Genomic DNA, 21,744 nt, shown 5'->3' on the forward strand with positions numbered 1-21,744 from the left:
CGGGAGCGGACCTGTCCTGCGTAACTCCTGGGATATCGGCTGCTGGGACACGAAGGTGGGGAGAAGAAAGGAGAGTAATGGCCCTGGATTTCCCCCAGATGTGTGGCAGGCCCACATGATTGATGGCATCTGTCTTTTGCTTTATTAAACTTGTGCAGCCATGTTCAGCCAGGGATTTGCAAGCGGCTTAATGAGTATTAGGGAGGAATCTCCTGGCAGGACGGGGAGATTTCAGGGGTTTGCCGAGCCACTGGTAGGAAATGTCCTGCACAATGCGGCATGTCCTGCAGGACAGGGGCTGCGACACCGGGAGCGAGGGGAAGGCTGGAGGGGTGATGCCTGTGGGGACGCATTGCTGGAGGGCGTTACCTCTCCCTGCAGCCTGCGGCAATGGGACATGGGTGCTATGGGTCTGGAGGTGGGTGGTAGCGAAGGCAGCCAGCACCAGGCTGGGAGGAGGGCTCGTGCTGGCTAAGGAAAGCACACCTTTGTGCACAAATGGGCCAGGACATCGGCAGGAATTAATGACGGCCGCCTCGGCTGGCTGTCTAGGTCCTGAATCCAAATTCAGAGCTCAGATAGGAACATCCCAAGTGACAGTTCACTGGTGTGTTTGGGGACACGGTGGCATGAGAGTCCTTTTTCCGCAGGCCTCAAAAGGCGTTCGAGAGACAAGTTAACCCAGAACCTGAGGTCTGGCCTCAGCCTTGTCCTGGTCTCTGCTGCTGGGTCAGACCTCCCCTGTGCACAGGCTTGTCTGCCTGTCTCTTCCTCCTCTTTTCCCCTTTGATAGGGGATTTCAGACTGCCAAGACCTCAAGTCATATGCCTCTGTTTCCTAGTTAGAGGAGATGTACATGCACGTGTGCTTGAGTGTACATATATATATATATAAAAGTAATACTTGTGCGTATCTATATACAGAGTGGGGAAGACTGACAGAACTTTTCATCTGCAAACATTTGTAAATTAAAAGCCTATTAAACATAAAAGTTTCTTAGCTGCAGAGGAGTGTAGTGCCCTCCCCATGCCCCCTTGACCCAGAAAATCACTCCAGGATATTTCCAAGCTGATGCTCCATATTAGGATCCATATAGCACCATTGTTGTGCTAGTGCAAGGCCACAGAAGCAGCCTTTTCTCTGCCCTGAGCACTCAAAACACGCAGTGCCTTGGTCTTCTGCCAGACCCCACCACCTTCCAGGTTACATTCCCTTCTTTCAGTTATTGTGACCCTTCTCTGCATCACTTTAAAGCCTTTTTTTTTTCATGAAAGACACCCCTGACCATACTGCGGTATGAAGCAGTTTGCTTTTTCCTCTGCCAACCTCTCTCCTTTAATCCCTTACCTACATCACTCCCCGGCTCCATCCACACCCTCTCCACCCTGGGCACGACATGATCACAAGTCTCTGCACAAACTCCAGCCTCCGACGCACAAACAGCGTTTTGAAAGGAAATCAGTTTGGTTTCTTTCCATTCAAATCTTGATTTTCACTTCTGGGGGTTTGGGGATTTTTTAATTTAAACTGCATACCTTGGCCATGAGCACTTGACACTTTGGTTTGCGTTTTAAAAGAAAGCTGCGAGTCCTGGGTACGCGGGTCTTGGGTACCGCTTCCACAGGGTAATTTTAAAGGGCTTCCAAAGAACTTTTAAGAATATAAGGAAAGGGTATTTCAGGAGAAAGACAACCCAGAGCAGCGGTTCCCTGTGGCGGCCGTTCACACCGTGCCCAAGGAAGCAAACCCTGGAGCTGCAGCCCAGCCCCACTCGGGAACGTGCCCTCTGGCCTCCCATCCCTCCTTCCTCCCTGCGGCCTCCGTGTTCCCTCCTTCCCCCAGAGCCTCCCCCTCCCTGCCTCCTCTCCAGCGCGGTTGTTTTTCTTATTTTAATTTTTTTTTTCAGGGATTTTTTTTTTTTGGTGCCTCTCTTTGTCAGAATTAGTCAGGGCTGAACTGCCTCCACTCCCCAAGGAGACCCTATTTCACCCTGCCTAAAGTTCACCGCCTTGTCAAACCGAGCTAATCTCCTGCCGGGGAAGGAAAAAGGCTCATTTCAAACTGCTGCACATTCGGGGAGCGGCTGGGGGAGGAGGAGGTCTTCCTGGCTCCAGCCTGAAAAGACCCCGGACAATAATACCCCTTTTGTTCTAGGACAGTGGGAGGGGGCTCGGCGGTAGGAATGAAAGATGGGGGATATTAAAGGAGCAGGTGAAAGACATGCGTCTTCAGCAGTCACAGATAAGAGCCGACCCCCTTCTAATCTGACTGAAGCTTATTATCTTACTGCCACAGTCATTACTATTAATATTAAATACGAAAAAAGAAAACTGCATGAGACAACAACCTTAAAGAGGCTGCTTTAAAGCACCAGCAGACACGGAGGTAAAGCCGGTGGCTTGGGCCAGATTCGCAGCCGGGGTGAAGGAGGTGTTTCTCCGGGGATGCTCAGCCGGCATTTGCTGGTGGAGGAGTTTGTCTGGCTGCAAGTTGTCCCTTTGGGCCAAAGCGTTTGATGCAACAAAACTATCTGAGCCAGAGGCTCTCTTCTTACTTTTCTTAGCAGCAGGAAGCAAAACTGGGGTTTCTTGGCATACGTGGGGGTGTGTAAGGTAGTAGAGGAGATGGAGCTGGGGTGTGTGATGCTTGGACCCTTCGGGGGCTCTGCAGGATGAGGCTGCGGGGCTGGCGGCTGGGCTTAGCGGCGTCTCCCTCGGCTGAGATGTTGTGTAAGGGAGGCCAGAAAGGAGGGAGCGGTGTCTGCGCAGCCTGGCACAGCAGAGCGGAGGGAAGAGGAGATCCGGGGAAAAAACAGGCACATGGAGAAACTCGTTCCCTGTTTCCCCCCCTGCACATGCCCTCTCTGCTCACCGAGCATCTCGCCAGACCTCGCTCAGCCAAGGGCTGCTAGCTCCCGCCGTGTCACCGGGCTGCCCGGGGGGAAGGTAGCGCCGAGCCCACCATGGCTCGGTCTCGGAGTGTCCCCCCATCTCCGGCCCTGCCACAGGTGGCCTTGGGAAAAGCACTTGGCGGCTCTTTGTCCCCTTTCCCCCCTCTGCGAAGGTTTCCTTTGTTCCAATTAGTCCATAGGCTCTCCAGGGCGGGGGATCCTCCAGGAGCCTGTTTGCACAGCGTTCGCCCCAGCAGCCCCGCGCTGCCTCTGTAAATACCAGCCGTGCAGTGCAGACAGCAGCCGGGCAGCTCCGGAGGTCTCTCTCCCACCAGGAGTCCTGGCTGAGCAGGAGGGGAAGCGATTCCCCTCCCAGCATGGGAGAAAGGGGCTTCCCAGCTGAGCAGAGGGCTTATTTTTGGTGTAATTTGACAGACTCTGTTTCTGGGGTGCTGATGCTTTTTGTGCATGGAGGGGAATGGGTGGATTTGGGAACTGGGCTCTTTACTCTCCATGTCAGGGGGGTACCAAATGTCAGCAGAGCATCCCCTTTGCACCAGCCCAAGGAGCAATGCTCCCAGCCTGACTCCGGAGCTGAGCTCCTCTCCCTGGTAGGGCCAAATTCACTCCCCAAAGCTCCCAGTGAGCACAGCCCCTCCTGCCAAAACCCTGCTGAGCCAGGGACTAGCGAAGGTGCGTCCGAGCCGGCTCTTTGTGCGGCAGACGGAGCGCAAGCCGGCGGCTTCGCTGGCACAGTCGGGATGTTTGCTCTCCCCGCTGACCTCTCCCATCCACCTCCTGCCCTCCCTCGGCAGCTCCTCCGCGGCGCGGCAGGGGGGCAGCGGGGATGGACAGTGGCTCCTGCCAGATGTGGGGGGGTTTCCCTGACGGAAAGCTTCGGCGGGGCCTTCGCCACCCTGGGGAAGTTACCAGTGGCTGGGCAGCAGTGCCGCAGCTCTCAGCGCCCGCTGGGCTATCATCTTTTAACTACGCTGGGGCAGGAGGTACCGAGGGGGGAGAAAACGCCCAGGAGGGGATTTGCCCACTGATCTGGGGAAAGAGCTGCGGGCCATAGTCCCCCAGTGCTGATGGTGCCGTGGAACCTGAGTGTGAGGGTGCGGAAGGATCGGTACCAAGCTCCTGGCATGGCCGTGCCGCTGGGGAAATGCAGCCCACTCCATCGTAGGAAGGGGCCAGCATGGTCAGGGCTTTCATCCAAAGGCTCACGGGTATAATCCTGAACCCCACCGACCTCAGTGCAATAAAAGTGCCTCCGAAAGGCCAGCCAGGCCCTTCCCCTGCCGCTGCACCTGCGTGAGGCGGGCAGAGCCGGGCGCCGTGTCCGGCAGCCTTTCCCAGGGCGCCGGTGCTGCCCGGCGCGGTGGGAGAGCTCCTGCCTGGGTGAGGCACCAAGGAGGAATGTTTGCAGCGGCCTCCTTCCCATACAGTAAACATGAACGGATGACCCCGGAGCGACATGCTAGGGTTGAAATAGTCTGTCTGTGCACTGGAGAGCCGTGGGAATGCAGCGGCGGCTACGTCACGCCGGGCAGACAGCGTGGCCTCGGGGACCGCGGGCGCAGCCGTGGCCTCTGCGAGTCGGGGCTGGGGGTCTCTGGTCCGGCCGTGCCCTGGGCAGCAAACGCGTGCACGCTGCCAGACCTTGTCTTTGCAAGGAAGAAAAGATAATGTGATTATTTATTATCAGCAGCTGGCTCGGGCATATTGAATTGACAATTGCTAAGCTTGCGGCAGGATGCTAAGATGCGTCAGCTAAGTTATATCAAAATATCTTTCAACATCTACAGGTGGAAGAATTGGGCAGGATACGTAAGGGAACAACCTTTGCACAGCAATATGGCTTTCTTGTTTCCATCTAAGACAAGATTCTGGAAATAAATGGGAAAAATCCCTGCAGGGAAGTAGCTCAAAACCTTGCAAAAGTTTGCTAGGATGGAACAAAATGGGAAACGCTGGTTCTTCAAGCAGGTCCAGAAAGCAGCAGATTAGTGTTCATCCTCTTACACTTTAGTATTGTTTTGTGGGGTTTAAGAGGGCTGTTCCAAGAGCCCAAAGGCCTCTGAGCAGTTCTTTACCCTTTGCAGCCAGAGCAGGTGGACACAGCCTGCTCTGAAGGAGGCAGGAGCCAGCGGTTGCGTGCAGGGGGTGACATGTTGGTGGCACGACCACACCGTGCACCAAGGGAACCCGAGGCACAGAGACCGGCACAGGCTGGTTTGCCTCCGGTTTGGGTCCAGAACAAGAAGCGAGGACTAAGCTCCGCAAGTGGGAGGGAGCCCGCATTGCCACCCTGTGAACAGAGATTGACACCTCCAAGAAGAAAAGGCCTTGCCGTTATCCCTTGTAACTCCCATTTCAAACAGCTGAACTCAGTTATTTGACTGTGCCCTCCTACAGACAGAGAAAATTCATCGTATTAATATTACGGGCCCCACGCTGTTACGTATTAAGTACTAAATATCTGCGGACACTGACTCTGCGTACGGCACATCTGCCCCAAAAGGGCACGGGTGAGCCCGTGGTTCTCACTATGTCAGCCGTGGAAGGGCGACTTGTTGCTTCGTTTCAGACCGATGCATGTTTCCATAAAATCAGTCCATTGAAGCAGGGATGGAGGCCATAACAGCATCGTGCATGCCAGCAAATTTCCACTCCTGTTTTTCCAAGCTAGTTGCTTTTTTTTTTTTTTTGCTCTAGACAGCCTGAATGTGCTGTTCCTTATCTAATCTTGTATTGATGTGTCTGTTAGACAAGGTATGCAGCATGTGTCACTTCTGAATACCGGCATTCAGGACCAGCAAGCTGCTCTGGATAAGCTATTAATATTTTTGCGTTTCACACCGCACAAGGCTTTTTCTTTGCTGATCTTAAAGCACTCGGTTAGTTAGTTCATTATTCTTCCAGTTTATAAAACAGCAATAAGTAGTGTCTATAGAGACAAGCCAGCCTTTGACACACACGAAACCATATCAAGTCAAGGGAAACGACGGCAATACCATACGTATAACAATAGCAGAGAACCAGACAGCCCCAAAAATAAACCTAATTCCCCATGCTGCGTTAAGCGTTGCCTGATAATGTTCAGCTCGAAACAGGCAGGACACCCTGCAGTTCATGAGACGTAGGCTATTTTGGTCCTAACAAATATTAATTAAGCCTCTGAGGATGGATATTTATTGTATCTTTTGCTCTTGACACAACAAAAAACAATCTGAAGAAGCTACAAGAGCAGACAAATAACTGTGTTTACTAAATATGTGCAAATACCCCGGCCCAGCTGGATACACAGGGATGTTTTACCCTCCTCTCCTGCAAAGGCTGTCCCCCTTGTAATGCTGTCCTGGTGATGGAAACAGCCAAATTTCCAAGAGAAACTGGGCTTTGCTCCGTACCTTTAATTAAACGTCGGGATGAGACAAACCAGCCTCCTTCCCGGGAGCCACAAACCACTCATCCTTTGGGCAATACAGCTTCAGCGGCCAAATTTTTTCCAATTCAAGAGCCTGATTTTGGGCTCACAAATCCATATTTAAGCAGCTGCACAAGAATCCTCCGGAGTCCATAACTCCTGGAGGGGGTGGAGATGTGCTGTGGTTAATGCTGTGGTGGTTGTTATCATCACCAAGCCCCAAACAGGGTGTCGGGTACTTTATAGCTAGTTGGAAGGAAGAGCCTCTTCTCCGAGGACAGCAAAATCTGCCTCTGTAATTAATTGTAGGGGCTGTGGGTGTGGAAGATAGCAGGCAGACATATGTACGTACTCATATTTGCACCGCAGTAGGTCAGGAAATGGGGTTTTTCTCTACTGCAGACGTGACTGTTTTCAGGGGAGAAGACAGGTCTGCCTCAGAGCTACCCCAAAGCACAGCAACAGGAGAGTAGGACGATGCACCCAGGCCCCGGTCCCTGGTTTCCCAGGATGGGCACTGCCTTTCTGGGAGGGAAGCAGGGGCCCTGGCCCTGGTATGGTTCGGTTTTCAAGGAGAGGTTGAATGATTCCTGGGGGAAAAGGCTCATTTCACACGCAGAAGCCCTCACCACCCATACTGGCATGGGAGAAAAGCGATTTGCCGCCAAACACCCGCTCCGAGGCGTGTAGCTGGGAGCAGGTTTATCCGCACACACCTCTTGGGCCATAAGAACTGCAGGGCTCAGACTGTCCCAACCTGGGGGCCTGGCTCCGGGCACGCGCGCCTGGGTTCGGGCAGCTACACCAGCACCCTGGCTTTGGGGGGAACGGGAGAGGCGCGAATCCCACCGGTGCTGGACCCGTTCGGGCCGGCTGGCACCCACCCTCGCGGGGTTCGCGTGCGTCTGGGTGGAAGCGGGGGCAGGACTCGGTGGGTTTGTCCGTATGGGCTGTGCCACCAGATTTTCTAACTGATCCTAGGGAAAAAAAATAAAACCAGGAGGGGGCAGGGAAGGTGGAATTAATAAAAGAACAGGATTTAAAAAAAAAAAAAGAACAGAGAAGAAAGTTTTGTGAAAAAAAAAGAAGAGAAAAAAGAGAAGTAGCTTCACAAAGTGACACTTAATTCAAAGCTTTTACTTCGGCTTTTCCACCTAGGAAGCATGAAAGCAGCTAAATTAGCAAAACAGAAGTAAACTGTTGACTGCTTCATTGCAGGATTAAGTGTGATAAATGGAGGTTTTGTTCAGCCTCTGTCCAGATGTTGTGTCTACGCTGGGTGGGTTTTTTTCTTTTTTTTCTTCTTCTTCTTTTTTTTTTTTTTACATTCTTGGCCTAAGGCCCATATATATTTTGGATACTGCAGGGAGTATATAATATCATTGGAAAATGATGTGGTCTGGTAACCTTTTAAATAACATTTCCTCCCTCCTCTCTTTTCTAATAGTTTGTTTTTCTTTCCATGTTTTCCTTTTATTGGGGGGAAATTTTTTTTGGAAATTAATGAGGCCAAAGTTTTAAAACAAACAAAACAAACAACCCCCCCAAACAAACCAAAGCAAAAACACACCATTTCCCTCCCCATTTAGGGGGGAAAAAAAGAGTTAAGGGACTCGCAAGGGCGCAGGCTAAGGATGTGTTTGGGACTTTTTTTTTTTCCTGTCTAGAAAACCTTCCTGATTATTTTTTAACATTCCCAGCGCACTTGGCCCCGAAGCCAGGCTGGGTTTGGGACGGCAATTTCAGTTCCTTGCTCTGTTTGCATTGTCGGAGCCCCCCGACCCCAAAAGCACTTTTTTTTCTTTTTGCCTTGAATTCCATGAAACGGAAGTACCTGTCGCTCCTGCAAGAGCCGGACGGAGGAGGCCGATGACCAGCCTTTCCTGAATCTCAAACAACAGCATCCAGCAGGAATTCGGGCCTCCCAATTTTAAGCAAAACAAGGTGGGGGAAGGTGGCGAGGGCAGTGCCCGCAGAGCTGCCCGGCCGCGGGGCAGCCGCCCCGGTGGCACCGCCGAAGGGGACGAGGTTGCCGACCCCTTCCCCATGGCAGGACAGCGTTCCCCGGGATTTTAGCATCCCTCCAAAAAAAAAAAAGCAAAGCCATATTTTTGCACCTCCGCCATGCTGTGAGTTTTGCAAGCGGCTGGATGCTGCCGGGGGGAGCTTTACCCCACCACCGCGGCTTCTGGCGTGGGCACAGCGCTCCAGCTCCACGCTCCCCTCTCGCCTCCCGTGCTCCCCATGGGGCTCCTGGGTGTTTTTTCCAGAGTCCACCTTAAAATCCCATCACAACGGCGGCTGTGCCTCCCTTGGCTCAGCCTGGCTTCGGGAGAGGAGCCCGGCCCAGGCTAAAATTGTGCTATTGACTCACCCGCTGGCAGCGGGCTGCGAGGCCGGCACCACTTCAAGGCAGTTAAAAGAGCATTTGGGGTCTCACCACCATGGAGGAAGGACCACGCTGGTTTAACCCTGGGATGGCAGAGCCCTGCTGCCCTGAGGGTGAAGCCCTTTCCCTTGGGTGTGCTGTGGGCAAAGAGGGTTAAATAGGGGAGCAGCATGGGTGGTAATAAGAGGTACCAAAATGGGTTGGTTTAACCCCTTTATACCTGCCAGCAAGGGTTGGCTGCCGGGGGAGTTAGGGGAGGGCAAAACGAGGGTGTTCACCACCCAAACATGGGGCTTTCCGCCTTGGAGCAGGGTCTGGATGTCAGCACCTACATTACTTAGGACTAGCTTTGCAGTGACTTTAACAGCCCTTATTGCTTCCCAGTACAAGGTGAAGGGCAAACCCGCCGGCTCTGTCCATCTCGGTGCTGGGGCTCTCGTGACTGTAAACAGCTGGGAAGGGATGGGGAAGCCTCCCTAGGGCAGTGCCGTGAGGATGGCCAGCACGGAAACCTCGCTGTGGCTCTCGGATGCTGCCCCTGGTCGAGGCACAGAGCCCGGGTACTCCCTTCCCGGGACGGCCGGGCTGTCCTGGCGCTGCTGCCAGCACCGGCTGGCCGTGCCGCTGGGTACGCGGCGGGCTGCGGCGGCACAAGCCCCCATTTCCCAGCGCTGCCCCGTGTTCTGTGCGCTTTGCTTTTTCCAGGGTGACGTTAAACAAACCGAACCCACAAAAAAAAAAAAAAAAGGTGAGAATTTCAGCAGATAAAAACGCAAAGCGGCAGCCGTTCGCAGCAGTAAACACCTTGGAAAGTCACTCTCAATTTTTCTCCCCACCACCACCTCCCTGCCTCCCCTCCTCTCCCTCTCCTTCCCTCTCTCTCTCTCTTAAGGTAGCAGCGTGGGAGCTTTGCCAAAACATTGCGGTCCCGTGGGGAAGCTTTCCTCTCACTGAAAGAGCCCTTGCGCCTGCCAGCCCAATTAAAACAACGTGAAAGGAAAGCAGCATCTGGAATTGCGCTGCCTCTCACAGCCAAGTCACAATTGTTTAGTCTGAAAGTCGTTTCAGGGAGAGCGGGGCTGGCTGGCTGCGCAGTGGCCCCCACATCTGGATTTGCGGCTAGACAGCCTCTTTGGCTGCAGTCCTGTGTGCATGTGCATTTTTAACTTTAGGATATGCTGACAAGTTAAGAAGTCAGAAAGTCAGTCACAGTAACAGCCTCCGCGGCCCCTTCCTCCCTCCGCCCCTTTCTAACACACACACGCAGTTGACTAAATACAATTTTCTGACATCCTTTCATCTGGAGAGAGTTTCTTCCCTTTCCAGCCTGCAGCTCAGGTCCCCGATGAGTTATTTGAGCTGAGCCAACACATGTGAACAAAAAGTCTTCTCTTCATTTTATGCTCAAGGGCCCGTCTGTGCTACCCACGTTTCGCCGGCAGCGGGGCTCCGTCGCGCTCGCTCCGCGGCCGCCCCGCGCGGGGACCGTCACGGCCACCTTGCTGCTGCCCGCAGGGCTCAGCCTGCCCACGGGGCTTTGCTCACGGCCGGCCGTGGGCCGCTGACGGTGATGTGATAGGGGCCGGGAAGTGTTTGGGGTTGAGCTGCCCATCAGGGCACGCATCCCGACGGGGAGGGCAGGAGCGTGCAAAAAAAAATGAGCTACCGATCTCAAGCGGCGCCGTGGGAACGCTTCCAAGTCAGCCTCGCCATGTTTTGGCCAAAGCTTTTGCCTGCGTGTTTTTTTATTTCCTCCAAATCCCTGGCTGTGGCTGAGATGTCGGGGTGTTGGTCATTCATATGGCAGGCAGGATCCCCCCAAAAATGGGATGGGAAGGGCAAATCTGAACTTTTATAGATACAGCTCAGAAAAGCCACTGACCGCGCTGCCTTTACCAGCTTCGTTTCTTCACGCAGTGCCCAGAACCACCCCAAGCCCCCACCAGTGTGGTTTTGCCTTCCCAGGAGCCAGGGCAAGCACCAGAGTGGGGACGGCCCAGGAGCCGATGCCCCGGCGGCACCGAGGCAGCCACCGTGTCGGCACGGTCCAGCCACCGTGGTGAACCCTGCTCGCCAAAACGCTGCCGGGCAAACCCATCGGGACGGGAGCACATCCCATCCTCCTGCAGGACCCGTACAGCAGCGAGAGGCTTCAGAGAAAACCCTTTTTATAATAAACGGCTTCCCTCCGAGCTACCAGAAACATCAGCACGACCGAGCCAGCGGCGTCTTGCCTGGCTCCCGCTTACATCCCTCCCTTTGCCCAGCTGTGCTTTGCGGTATTCGCCTGCGCGCTGTCTCAGAGCAGTAAAATGGCGATAAAATAAGGGAAAGTTTCCATCTGAAGGGAGGTGGCTGTTATGGGCTGGGGGCCCCCGATGCCACCTGGACCCGTTCCGGGCTCTGCTCTCAGACCCGCACCAACCACACAAAGGCTTTTCCGTGTTACGGCCGTGAGTTTTCAAAAGTGGTTCCTGATCTGGGGGCTGAGCACAGTTAGGGTTTGGTGCCGGGATCCCGAGCACCCCAGGCTCACGGATTCCCCTGGAGAAAACACCTACCCAGCCCCTTAAAGCAAGTGCTGTAAATCCAGCGTCTAAAAAGCCTGGGGGCAATGCTCTGAGGTTTCCCCTCTGGGAAAGCAGCTTTTTGCTTTTTTCCCTTGGTTTCCACCTAGAGCTGGGCTTATCCTGCCCCTCACCCCAGAGTCAGGCCACGTTGCTTGGCCTTTGCTCAGCCCAGGTTAACCAGCACCCAGAAACAGAGCTCCCCGCCTGCACCAGAAACGAGACTGGGGCGATCCCAGGGAGCGGCCGGCTGCCCTGAGCCCCCTGGGATTTGGGGCGAGTTATTGTACTCTGGCGGACGGCTGCTTTTCCAGCTGCCCGTCCGCAGGCTCTCCCGGCATGTCCCTGGTGCTCCCGTGCCTCTGCCCCTGTACGCGCAGGAGTGCCGCTACCAAACTGGTTTAGCAGCTCTGCAGGGCGAGTTAGGTTGTTTCGAAAGGCTCCCAAATACATGTTGTTCGCAAAGCTCTCCTGTATAAATAAATACCAGCATTTCTTTCCTGACCTTTGCTCTTTTGCCGGGTTTCTCCTAAATGCAGAGCATATGAAACTGCCTTTTATCCCCAGAGAAGCCCCGGTCACCCTATCTCCGTGTCTCTGTGTGCACGGTGGTGCAGAGACACATGTGGGAACTGTCATCTTCATCCTCCTCCCTCCCGGCAGCCTCAGACCTTGGGCTCATGGGAGACCCCAAAGCATCTGAGTGTCTCGCGCCTTGAGCTGAGGGGCCGGAGGAGGGATGGAAAAGCAGTGCCATCAATGCCAGCATTCACAAATCCCATGCGAGGCCTCCAGCTTATTCCGAGATGGGCTGAAAACCCGTGCCACAATGCTGTAACAGCTGTCCCCAGTAAATTTGTTGGGGTTTTCTTTATTTGCCTTCCGCTTTCCAGGCCTGCCGGAGTAGCGAGGTCGTATCTCCAAGTGTGGCTGGGTGGCCAGAGGTTTTGCAATTTTATCAGGAGTCTCGTGGTAGGCAGTGTTTACTCTGAAACCTGTCATGTGGCTTTGTTCGCTCCGGCTTGCTAAAGCCCTGGGAGATCCAGGGAGGTAGAGAGCCACGGGGGAGAAAAAATATTCATATAGCAATAAAAGAATATAAAACCTTTAGGAGCCTAGACCTGATTGCAACCTTGTCCCTGCAGGGCCTGCATCGCAGGTTGCTCATTTTCGGCGGTGCAAGAGCAGACCCTTGTCCTCTGGCTGCGCTGCAGAGACCCCAAGGATATTGGATGACAGAACATCGCCTGTGCTGGCTCCAGGCTCTCACCCACCCTGACGTTGTTCTTGCCATTGGAAAGCAGTGCCTGCTATCGATAACTCCCTGATTGATGGTTGGGTAAACTCACCTTGTTTACCAATGCGGGTGTCATACTGACAACAAACAGGTCTCTACCTGAGTGTGTCATAAGCGAGGGAGGACGGTAAATAAGAAATGACACGTAATGCTGCAAAGCCTGGGGCTGCTGGAAACAAGGGAACAGATTCCTGCTCTGCGTGGCACGTTGCAGCAGAAGCAAATCGAAGGCTCGGTCATCTCCTTGGAAAACACCGGAGAAAATAACATAAAGTGCTCGAAAAAAAAGGAGAAAGAATGTTTTACCCTGTCACTAGATTGCAGGGTCTTTGGTGCAGGGACCGCCTTTATCCAGAGTTTGCCCAGCACACAGGGACGCTGCGGCAGGGCTGCCGAGCCAGCTCCGCGTGGGCACGATGCACGCGGCCAGACGGCGCTGCCCTGGGGCAGAGGCACCTGGTGCAAACCCCCCTTGGAGCAGTCCCCGTGCCGTAGCTGCTGGCACATGGACAGTGACCTGGGACACCCAAGCCGGCTGGCCAAGGCCCCCCCTATACCTGGGCTGTGGCGGGAGCCCGGATCGTGCCTCACCGCATCCCCTCCTGCGCTGCATCCAACCAGCGCTAATTGCAGACGTGCCAGAATCTCCTAATTACACTGCTGTGGGTGCCAGGCAAACCCACGGCCTTGGTGAAACTAGCCTGGGCTTCAGCAGAAAGCCCACCAAAGTCTGCAGAAAAAGCCTCACTGAAGCCGCTATCCTGGACATACACAGGTACAAGTGAGGATGGAGAAAGCCGCTTCTCCTGCCATCTGCCCCGGCCAAGGTGCTGGGAGCCAGCGTGCAGGCCGCCAGCAATGCTTCCCCCGCTCCCCAGGCATCTCCGAGCACATCCCGCCGCATCCAGCCGTCCTGCCCCAACGCCCCCAGCCCCCCCCACCGGCAGGACCCCGGGGAACAGCCCTGTGCCCCCACATGATGCTTTTCTCCCTGCACGGTGTGGGCTGTTCTGCTGCTTGCAGAGGGGGCAGGAGGAGCAGGGGCTCCCAGGCATGAAACCATCCCTGGGGCGATCCCTGGCTGACACAGCCAGGTCTCAGGAGGCCTCAGCTCTGCCCGTTGCAGACCAGCTTGACAAACCCTCCCAACCTGTGTTTGGACCTCTGGATTTGGTTGAAACCTGGAGCAGTCACTGCAAAGCCCTGGGCGAGAGGCAAAAGGCTCCAGTTAAAATCAAGGTGTGATTTCTCAGCACTGTGCTCTTCCCACTAAGTGGTTCAGCTCCTCCAAACGCACTTTCAATCTGTCTTCTCCCATTTCTTCTTCTCCTGTTGCAGTCAGAAGCAGCAGATCAGCCTTACTTGAAGCAGGACCATCTAATATTTAAACTCAGGTCCAATTCTTCCCATTTACTTCCCAAGTGTCCTTGCGCACGCCATTTCCCTCCGCCTCAGGTTCCCCACCTGTGAAATAGGGCTGAAAACACACCGAGACAGTATAAAGTGCCCCAGGCTGAACAGACATCCTCGCTGTTCTGGCGGTAACTCTGAAGTCTCTCATTTTTTGCCAGTGGTTTAATGAAACCTGCTCTGCGAACCGATCGGCGTGACGGCGGCGTGCCCCGTGGAGGTGCTGAGCCGTCTGTCACGGGCGCCGCTGAGAGCTGCTAGAAATATATCATCCCAGAGAGCCCCACACCGATTGCTGGGATGAAAAATTTCATGGGAATAATGTACGCCACGGGATAGCAACGTGGGATGCTGGAGCCACAGACCAGCAATGCTGAGCGTGACACTAACAAGGACGAAACTTTTCATTCACCCCTCCCTGCCCGGTCCCCTCCGCCCGTGCCGCACACGCACGCACGCACGCACCCACATACGGAGTTTCTGGGTTTATTTTATATTTTCCCTCGTAAAGATTTGTGTCCGAGCTGCTCTCGTATCAAAGCCAGCAGTGGCCCCTAGGATAAACATGCGGTCAGAAGACAGAAAACTCCAGGCTAAAACACTATTCGTTTCACCCATAGCAGCATAAACTGAGAGGCTTTTAAGAAGGGCGAATGGTTTTCAGTAAATCTCTCATATCAGCAGAAACCTTTGAAAGAGTTTGTTTAAAGGCTGTGGAGATAAACAGCCCAGCCAAGTGTTTGTTTAAGATGTATGTACTCTGTGTCGACTGGTAGGCTGGTATTTATATCAAGGGGGGGAGAGGAGGGCTAGGATCTTTTTGACCCTTTGCTAGCTCCGGCTGCACGAACTGGGGTGTTTCGAGCGCTGGAGGGCCTGGGCTGGGTCCGGGCTGGGTGTCACGCAGGACCCTGGGCTGCAGCCTGGGACAAAGCCAGGCGGGTGTGCGAGGGTGTGCAAGGGCTTTGGGCGAGCGTCAGCATTTCTCTGCTGTGCAGAGGTCCTGGCTGAAATGGCTGTGCCAGGCACTGGGCAGATAAATGTCTGGTGAGGGATCCCCCACCTTGGACAGCTTGCACGCTGTGCAAGCCCCATGGAGGGAAGGGGAGGAAGGAAGGATGCACAACCCCGGGAAGCAGACGGGCGAAGCTCAGCCCAGATTGCCTTTGGCCGTGCAGCAGCCTGGGGGTGACACGGGGGCTCAAAGTCATCACCTGAGCCCCGCGCCATGCCTTCAGCCGCAGCTGGAAACGGCCCTTGGGCAGCTTAGCAAAAGGCAAGCTGAATAAAGGTGTGTCGTGTTTCAGGTGACATTGGCTGTAGGTCGATAGAGCCAGAGGCGGTTAGCAGCACGCTGGCACGTCCCCACCACGGTGATCCCAGAGACGGGACCGTCCTGGGAGAACTGAGGGGACAGAGGGCTCTTGCACTGCCCCAGAGGAGCAGCAATGCCAGGCTGGGCAGGTGCCTTCCTCGCTTCTTGCTGTCAGTCGTGGCTGGCCCCGCGTAGGTCCGAGAGCCAGCTTTGCCTGCAGCCCATCCCAGCCACGTACACACCCGAGCCGTGTAGCTCAGCACCTGCAGGGTCTCACGCTGGGGCCCCTCCTGCAGGGAGAGGTTTGGGGGGGGTCAGTCTGCCCCCGCCTGCCCAGCCAGGAGAGCACTCCAGCAAAGAGGGGAGCAGAGACTTTCCTGGCGACAAGCCGGTTCTGTCACCTTCCTTTTCAGACCTGCCCCTGTAAATCATCTGGATGGCTTTTTCCCCTCTAAACTAAACAAAACGTGGATGCTTAGCAGCCTGTCGCTGGGAAGGAGGTGCGGTCAGAAGGGACGTGCTCTAGATTTACCCTTGCATAACAAGAAGCAGAATCTGGCCTGTTTCCTGGACTGGGAGGGTATGCAATATCCATCAGCTGAGCTGGGCACGTGAATAACACTTATAGCATCTCCCCTCATCCTGAGGGATCCCAATAGCACATACAAATCTTCCAGGCACGCTCAATGCTCCTGCTGCCACTTCTAGGACAGATGCTGGGGTCAGGATCAGAGTGTCCCACACACCTCCTGGACATGGGAAGTGAAGGGAAAATGCTGCAAACAGCTGACTCTGTCAGGTGGAAATTAAACCCCGAGAGCTAAGGACTCAGCTGGTTTAAATCAGCATCTTAACACTGGTGCTGGTGGAGTAGCACCAATTTACACTGGCTGATTTGGCCCAGAGTGTTTTGAAATCCAGCCAACGCTTGCAGCTTCCACCACGGGCAGCCCAGGGGCACCTGGATAAAAGGGGCTCGGTCTTAATGGTGTGTTTCCCCGGAGGGATGGAGCCTCTCTCCCTGTAGAGGTATTTACACCCTCCAGGGCAGTACATTGGCACTGGGGTTCGTAGCTCCTCGTACGATGGATGTGTCATGGGAGCATTTGGCTGGAAGGTGAGTCTTGACTTAGGTAACAAGTCTGATTGTATGTGATGTTTTATAGCCAGAAAAGGGCACAGGCTGCTCTCCTCACCTGCTGTGTTTTGGGTGTTCAAGCTGTTGGGGCCCCAAGCTCTTGCAGGCATCATATAGGCTCATAATCAGTGTAAACCTCACAATTTAAAATGCAAATTCTATCCACAGATAGAAATTTTTTTTTAATTGGTATAAACCGGAGTTTGGAAGAAAAATGAAACCTTCAACTGACTCAGGGTTTTGTTTACAGAAAATCAGATGATCCTGGTTTGAACTTTTAAAACTGTTGTCATATTTTTAAGAGTTAGAGGCACTAAATGTTCTCCAAACAAATCCCTTCAAAACTGCCCCCCCCATTTCTGAACCACACACAGGAGATGCACTCAGCCTGCCCCTGTTTTCTTATTTCTAATCTGAAAATATTGATAAAGCTGACCTGCTCTTGAAATGTTTCAATTTGGCCAAACCCAGCAATTTTTGTTGTATTTTCCCTCATTACTTGCTGAACTGCCTGTTCAGATCACCTGGCTACTGAAGCACCTCGAAGTTTGTTATGGAAATCCTCATTTTAGTCCTAATGCAATCATTAACATTCAAGACAAGGCTGGGGTGAGCGCCCAGCTCTGCTCTGCCAGAGCCTGGAGCCCGCACTTCCCCACGAGTCAGGGCAGCGAGAGGTTGCTCAGAGGGTCAGGACTCTCTTGCAGGTGGCATCGACGCCTCCCTCTCATCTCTTCTTTTAAGTCTTGTTGTGAAAAAGATTGTGACCTCCCCTGGCTGCATATTGCAGAACCTGAGAACAGGTTTTTAGGATAGGGAAGCAAAGTTCTCCCTATCTTAAAACTACAAGAGAAGCCCCTTCCTGCTCCTCCTGCGCTGGGAATATGGGGAGCAGTTGATCCCTGTCATCATCAGAGCAACCTTTTATACTGTAGGGCTGTTATCATCTGCCCTCCTTAGCCTTCTCCGGGCTAGACTAAACAGACACAGCTCCTCCAATCTTCCCTCGTGGGTCATGTTTTCCAAACCTCTTATCATCGCTTCTCTGCTCGTCTTTGAACTCCCTGCAGTTGGCTGATCTCTCTCCCGACAGGCAGCGTGGCTGGGTACCTGCCCGAGCCCTGCACGGAGCAAAGCCCGCGGCGTCCCGTGCACCCTGCTGCAGGCTCTCTTGCTCCGTCTGCGCTAGGCAGTTTGGTGGTTCACACCGAGCCTGCGATCAAATATAAATCTCACCCTTCCTTGCAGCACTTGCTCGCCAGCCTTTCACAAAAAAGTTAGAGTTCGGCTTTTTGCTTCTCGCTCCCTGTCCCTTTGGCCTGACTGCGGCTCATTAGATCATTCATTCCTTTTATCGAGATGGTTTTGAACGCCAGCCCTGTCCCCCCAGATGGCAGCCCCTCTCCAGGGTGCTCTCACAGACATTGCACATGTACTTTTTGCGTGCAGCCGAACTTTCCAACAAAAATATTAACCAGGCCTGGGTTGGGGACAATCCCTCCTGCCCCAGCCCTGAAAAAGTCCCTTCATTTTGATGGCAAGCTGCTGATATCTCCTAGTGTGGTTTCCCACCCGGCTGTGCCTCTGCAGGATGACGATTTCATCTCGAGGCCGTGTTACCTTTATTTGCTTATGAGAATATCGGGGAGGCTGCACCAAAGCCTTCCTGCAGTCAGCCTGTGCCCCATCTGCCTCTCCCCGTCTCAGCCAGGCCAGCTGCCTCGGCGCACAGGGAAATTGCCTTGACGCAGTATTCTAGACAAACCCATCTCCTTGCCATTATCTTTTAGCTCCTTACAAATTGATTGCTTAATAATCTATTTGTGTCTTTTTCTGAGTATCAATTTATTCTGACTAATCCCCCCCACTTTAATCATAGATGTTATGATCGCCTCTTCCAGTCCTCTGGGAATTCACCATCTGAGTCCCTGTAGATGCAAACCAATGGATCAGAGAGGGCTTTAGTCCCTCCTCAGGTACAAAGGGGAACCACAGAGGTTTCTCCAAGCCCATCCCCACTTGGACATGCCCCACTTGGAGTGGTGACAGCATCTGAGGGGGAGTTTGTGACACCCACCCCCCCCAGCCTTGGGGCTCTGTGTGAAGAGCCACCAGGTTAGACACTGGGGCCACGGCAGCTGGGGAGGCACGGGGCTTGGCTGGGCTTCGGTGCAATGACGAAGGATGGAGATGTGCCAGCCTCGCTTGCAGCAGAGCTCTTCGCAAGGCCGTCTCACTTCTGCTCTTCGCCGTGCCCATCGCCTCGCTGTGTATTATGAAAGCAAATCCTGAGAAACCACTTTCTTTGCTCAGCGTGAATTTGGAGCTTCTTGTTTCTTTCTACAGCCCATAAAACGCCCATTCCCCTCCCTGGCTTGGTTCTCCTCCACACCCTTCTAATTTCTGTGCAAAGGAAAGCCCTGTGTGAGATACTGATTTAAAACCCAGAAGCCAATACTTTTCTTTTCAAACCTCAGCGTTTCATCCTTCCTCTAAGAAGGAAGGAAGCCCCTTTTGTTGAGTACACAGCCTGTAATTTCCCTGTCAGATCCTAGCAGCAGGTCAGTGTTGTGACTGACTGAGTGAGGATCGCTCCCTTAAGGGTAATTACACTAAATTTCCTTTTGAAGGACAGCTTTCTCTGGATATGATACAAGGAACCCGCTTTTTTCCATTCACTTAAATTCATGAATTCAGCGACTGTCACCAAGCGTGCGGCAGTCGGGGACTTACACCCCTTCCAGCTCCAAGGCAGAGCCTGAGGAGGTGGCGAGGGGGACGCGTGGCCGAGCCCCCGCCGCATCGCCTGTGGAGTTGTTGAGCTGGGATGGGCCACGCTGGGGACGGGAGCTCATCGCGGTTCCGGAGGATGGAAGAGGGCTGCAGGCCGATCTGGGATTTCTTTGCCATCGGCGTGCTCTTCTTCCCTTCCTTCCACCTGGGTGGCATCACAAGGCTTCATCCATTACTTTCTGGCATCTCGATTGCTCCTGTGGGCTCACCCACCATGTGTCCAGGAGTCACTCGTCAACAACAAACAGTTAAAAGGAAGAAAATAGGCTGGAAATATCAATGCACTTTGGTAACAATAAACCCTGCTTTTAATTTATGCTAATATGTAGGGTTGTGGTGACAGTAAGAACAAAATTACAGAGTGGCTTTCTAGCTGGTAATTATCCCTCCATTTTCGTTGCTCGGGAAGATGGACACACAATTATGCTCTCTTGCTGTATATTAATACGGATTCTTGACATCTTCAGCAGACCTGGAGCTGTCATCGGGCTTTTTGTCTACTTTAATTGAAAATTAATGGTTACTGTGTTACCACGGAAACCGTGGCAATGGACGCCAATAGCGCTCACATATCAAACAGGCACTGGTGGCATTGTCTGTCCGTGTTGACCTTGAAAGTTAAAAGAAAAACTTAAATAAAAAAAAAAAAAGGGAGGAGAGGGGTAGGAAAGAAGGGAAACCCTTGAAAACAGAAGGTTAGATACTGCACATTGAGGGGGGGGAGAAGGGGAAAGAGGGATGTGAAGGAAAAACTTGGTGCCTACTGTATCTCGGCAGGGAAAAAGAGGGACCTTCAAAATAAGAGGGTTGGACTGGCAAAGTGGAGATGATGTTTGAGTATATAAACCATACGAGTGTCTGGTGAGCAGCTCCAGGGCTGCGTGGGGCTCCATGTCACTGAGTCGTGGGGTGCGTGCAGGGCCGTCGGTGTGAACGATGAAAAAAAATCACACGAAGGAGCCCTGAGGAGGGGAGGGAGTGGGCAGGACTGGGGATAAAGTTAATGGTCTGTGTGGAGATAAGAGAGAAGAATGGGGGGGGGGGGGGCAGAGGGCAAGAAAGAGGGAGAGAAATAGGCTGAAGGGAAGAGACTCCAGATTTGCTTTGACTGGAAATATTGCCTGGATGGTTGCAGAGCCTGTGGACTAAAGCAGCCCCCGCCGGTGCTCTGGAGAGTGTTTTGGGCCTGCCGCCTCCTCCGGCTGCGTGGCACAGAGGGACCCCCGCAGCCCCTGCCCTCCCCCAGAGATAAGAGCGGGAGGAGCGGGCTGGGGGCGTGCGGGGGGACCCTGCTCCAGCGCCTGGGATCGCTCAGCTGCAGGGAGACAGAGGGCTGAGCCCAGCCCTGCGCCCAGCCAGGGACCCTTAGCCTCCACCATCTGGGTCAGAAGTGGGTGGGATGACTTCTTGGAAATGCAGTTTTAGGAGGTTTTGCTTTCCTTAGCACAAAACTTTTGCTGTTCCCCTCTTCCCCAGCTCATCCAGGGAAATGCAGCAGCTCCTGCCCTTCGGGGGCTGCTCCGTGCCCTTTGGCAGGGCTGCAACTGCGGGAGGGGGGCCCCAAAGCAGCCTTTGGAAAGCTGGACCTCCAGCTCTGCTTGCCAGGGTGCAAAGGTATGGCAGACCCTTTCCCTGGGACAATGACAGGGGAAGCAGAGCACATCTGTGGCACTGGGTGAAAAGTGGCTGGGTCTCTTCCCAGTGACATAGTGGAAAGCAAGCAGGGGACAGGCAGCAGCCGTGGGGAGCGGGGTGCTGCCTGCCCACAGTGGGTCCCAGTTTCCTGCACCTAAGCGAGCTGCATAATTGGCCTGGCTTTTTCTCTTCCTTTCTTGCTCTCCCTGAGGTTCCCATGACCCGTGGTCCTGCTTTTAGCAGGGGCTGGAGCATGGGGAGAGGCAGCTGCTCCGCTTTCCCATGCACAATAAAATGCCACCTTAGAGCAAAGGGATTTGCAGCTGGTAAGAAAGTTGTCACCACCATGGTATGCCTGCTGCCCCTGCCTGGGAGGAAGGCAGAGATGTCACTGCAGAGAGTGGAAGTGGGAGCGGTTTGGTCAGGAAGTGAAACAGTGAAATTTCAGAAACCGCTGTGAAAAGGCAGATATTCCCCAGGCACCCACAGCCGCTCAGTGGTGCTTAATGCATCCTCCCACAGGACAGTGTTTGGTCTGCCCGGCCTCTGCCTGCTGCCACTGGTCCGGCTGCACCCGGGACAGCAGAACCTCCACATCCTCACTCCCCTCGCCAACATCTGTGGATGCAGCACGGAGGTGAACCCTGGCCTCTTCAGGAAGGTGATCGGGGGTCTTTTAAAGCCAGGAGCCTGTCCTCCTCCCGAGCAAACAAGAAGACAAACACAGCGGAGGCGCGCCTGAAAGCCAGAGTCTTTTTTCATTTTCCCCGCATCCCTGATCCCAACCTTAATCCCTGCTCTGAATCCTGTCAGCCCGGCTGTTCTAGCACTGACATTGCTGCAGGCATCTTCTCCGCTGCCTTCCCTCAGATCTGCCTCC

The 21,744-nt window shown here is 53.9% G+C and overlaps 1 long non-coding RNA gene across 1 annotated transcript in view; it reads left to right on the forward strand.

The window, feature by feature from the left end:
- Positions 1–14,664, forward strand: part of LOC135316929 (uncharacterized) — a 99,118-nt gene extending 84,454 nt beyond the window's left edge. Inside the window, exon 6 of the long non-coding RNA XR_010376127.1 lies at positions 12,422–14,664. This is a non-coding gene — a long non-coding RNA (uncharacterized LOC135316929). The remainder of the gene's footprint in view (positions 1–12,421) is intronic.
- Positions 14,665–21,744: the final 7,080 nt, after the last annotated feature.

This window comes from Phalacrocorax carbo, chromosome 23 (genome assembly GCF_963921805.1).
Source record: "Phalacrocorax carbo chromosome 23, bPhaCar2.1, whole genome shotgun sequence".
NCBI lineage: Eukaryota > Metazoa > Chordata > Aves > Suliformes > Phalacrocoracidae > Phalacrocorax > Phalacrocorax carbo.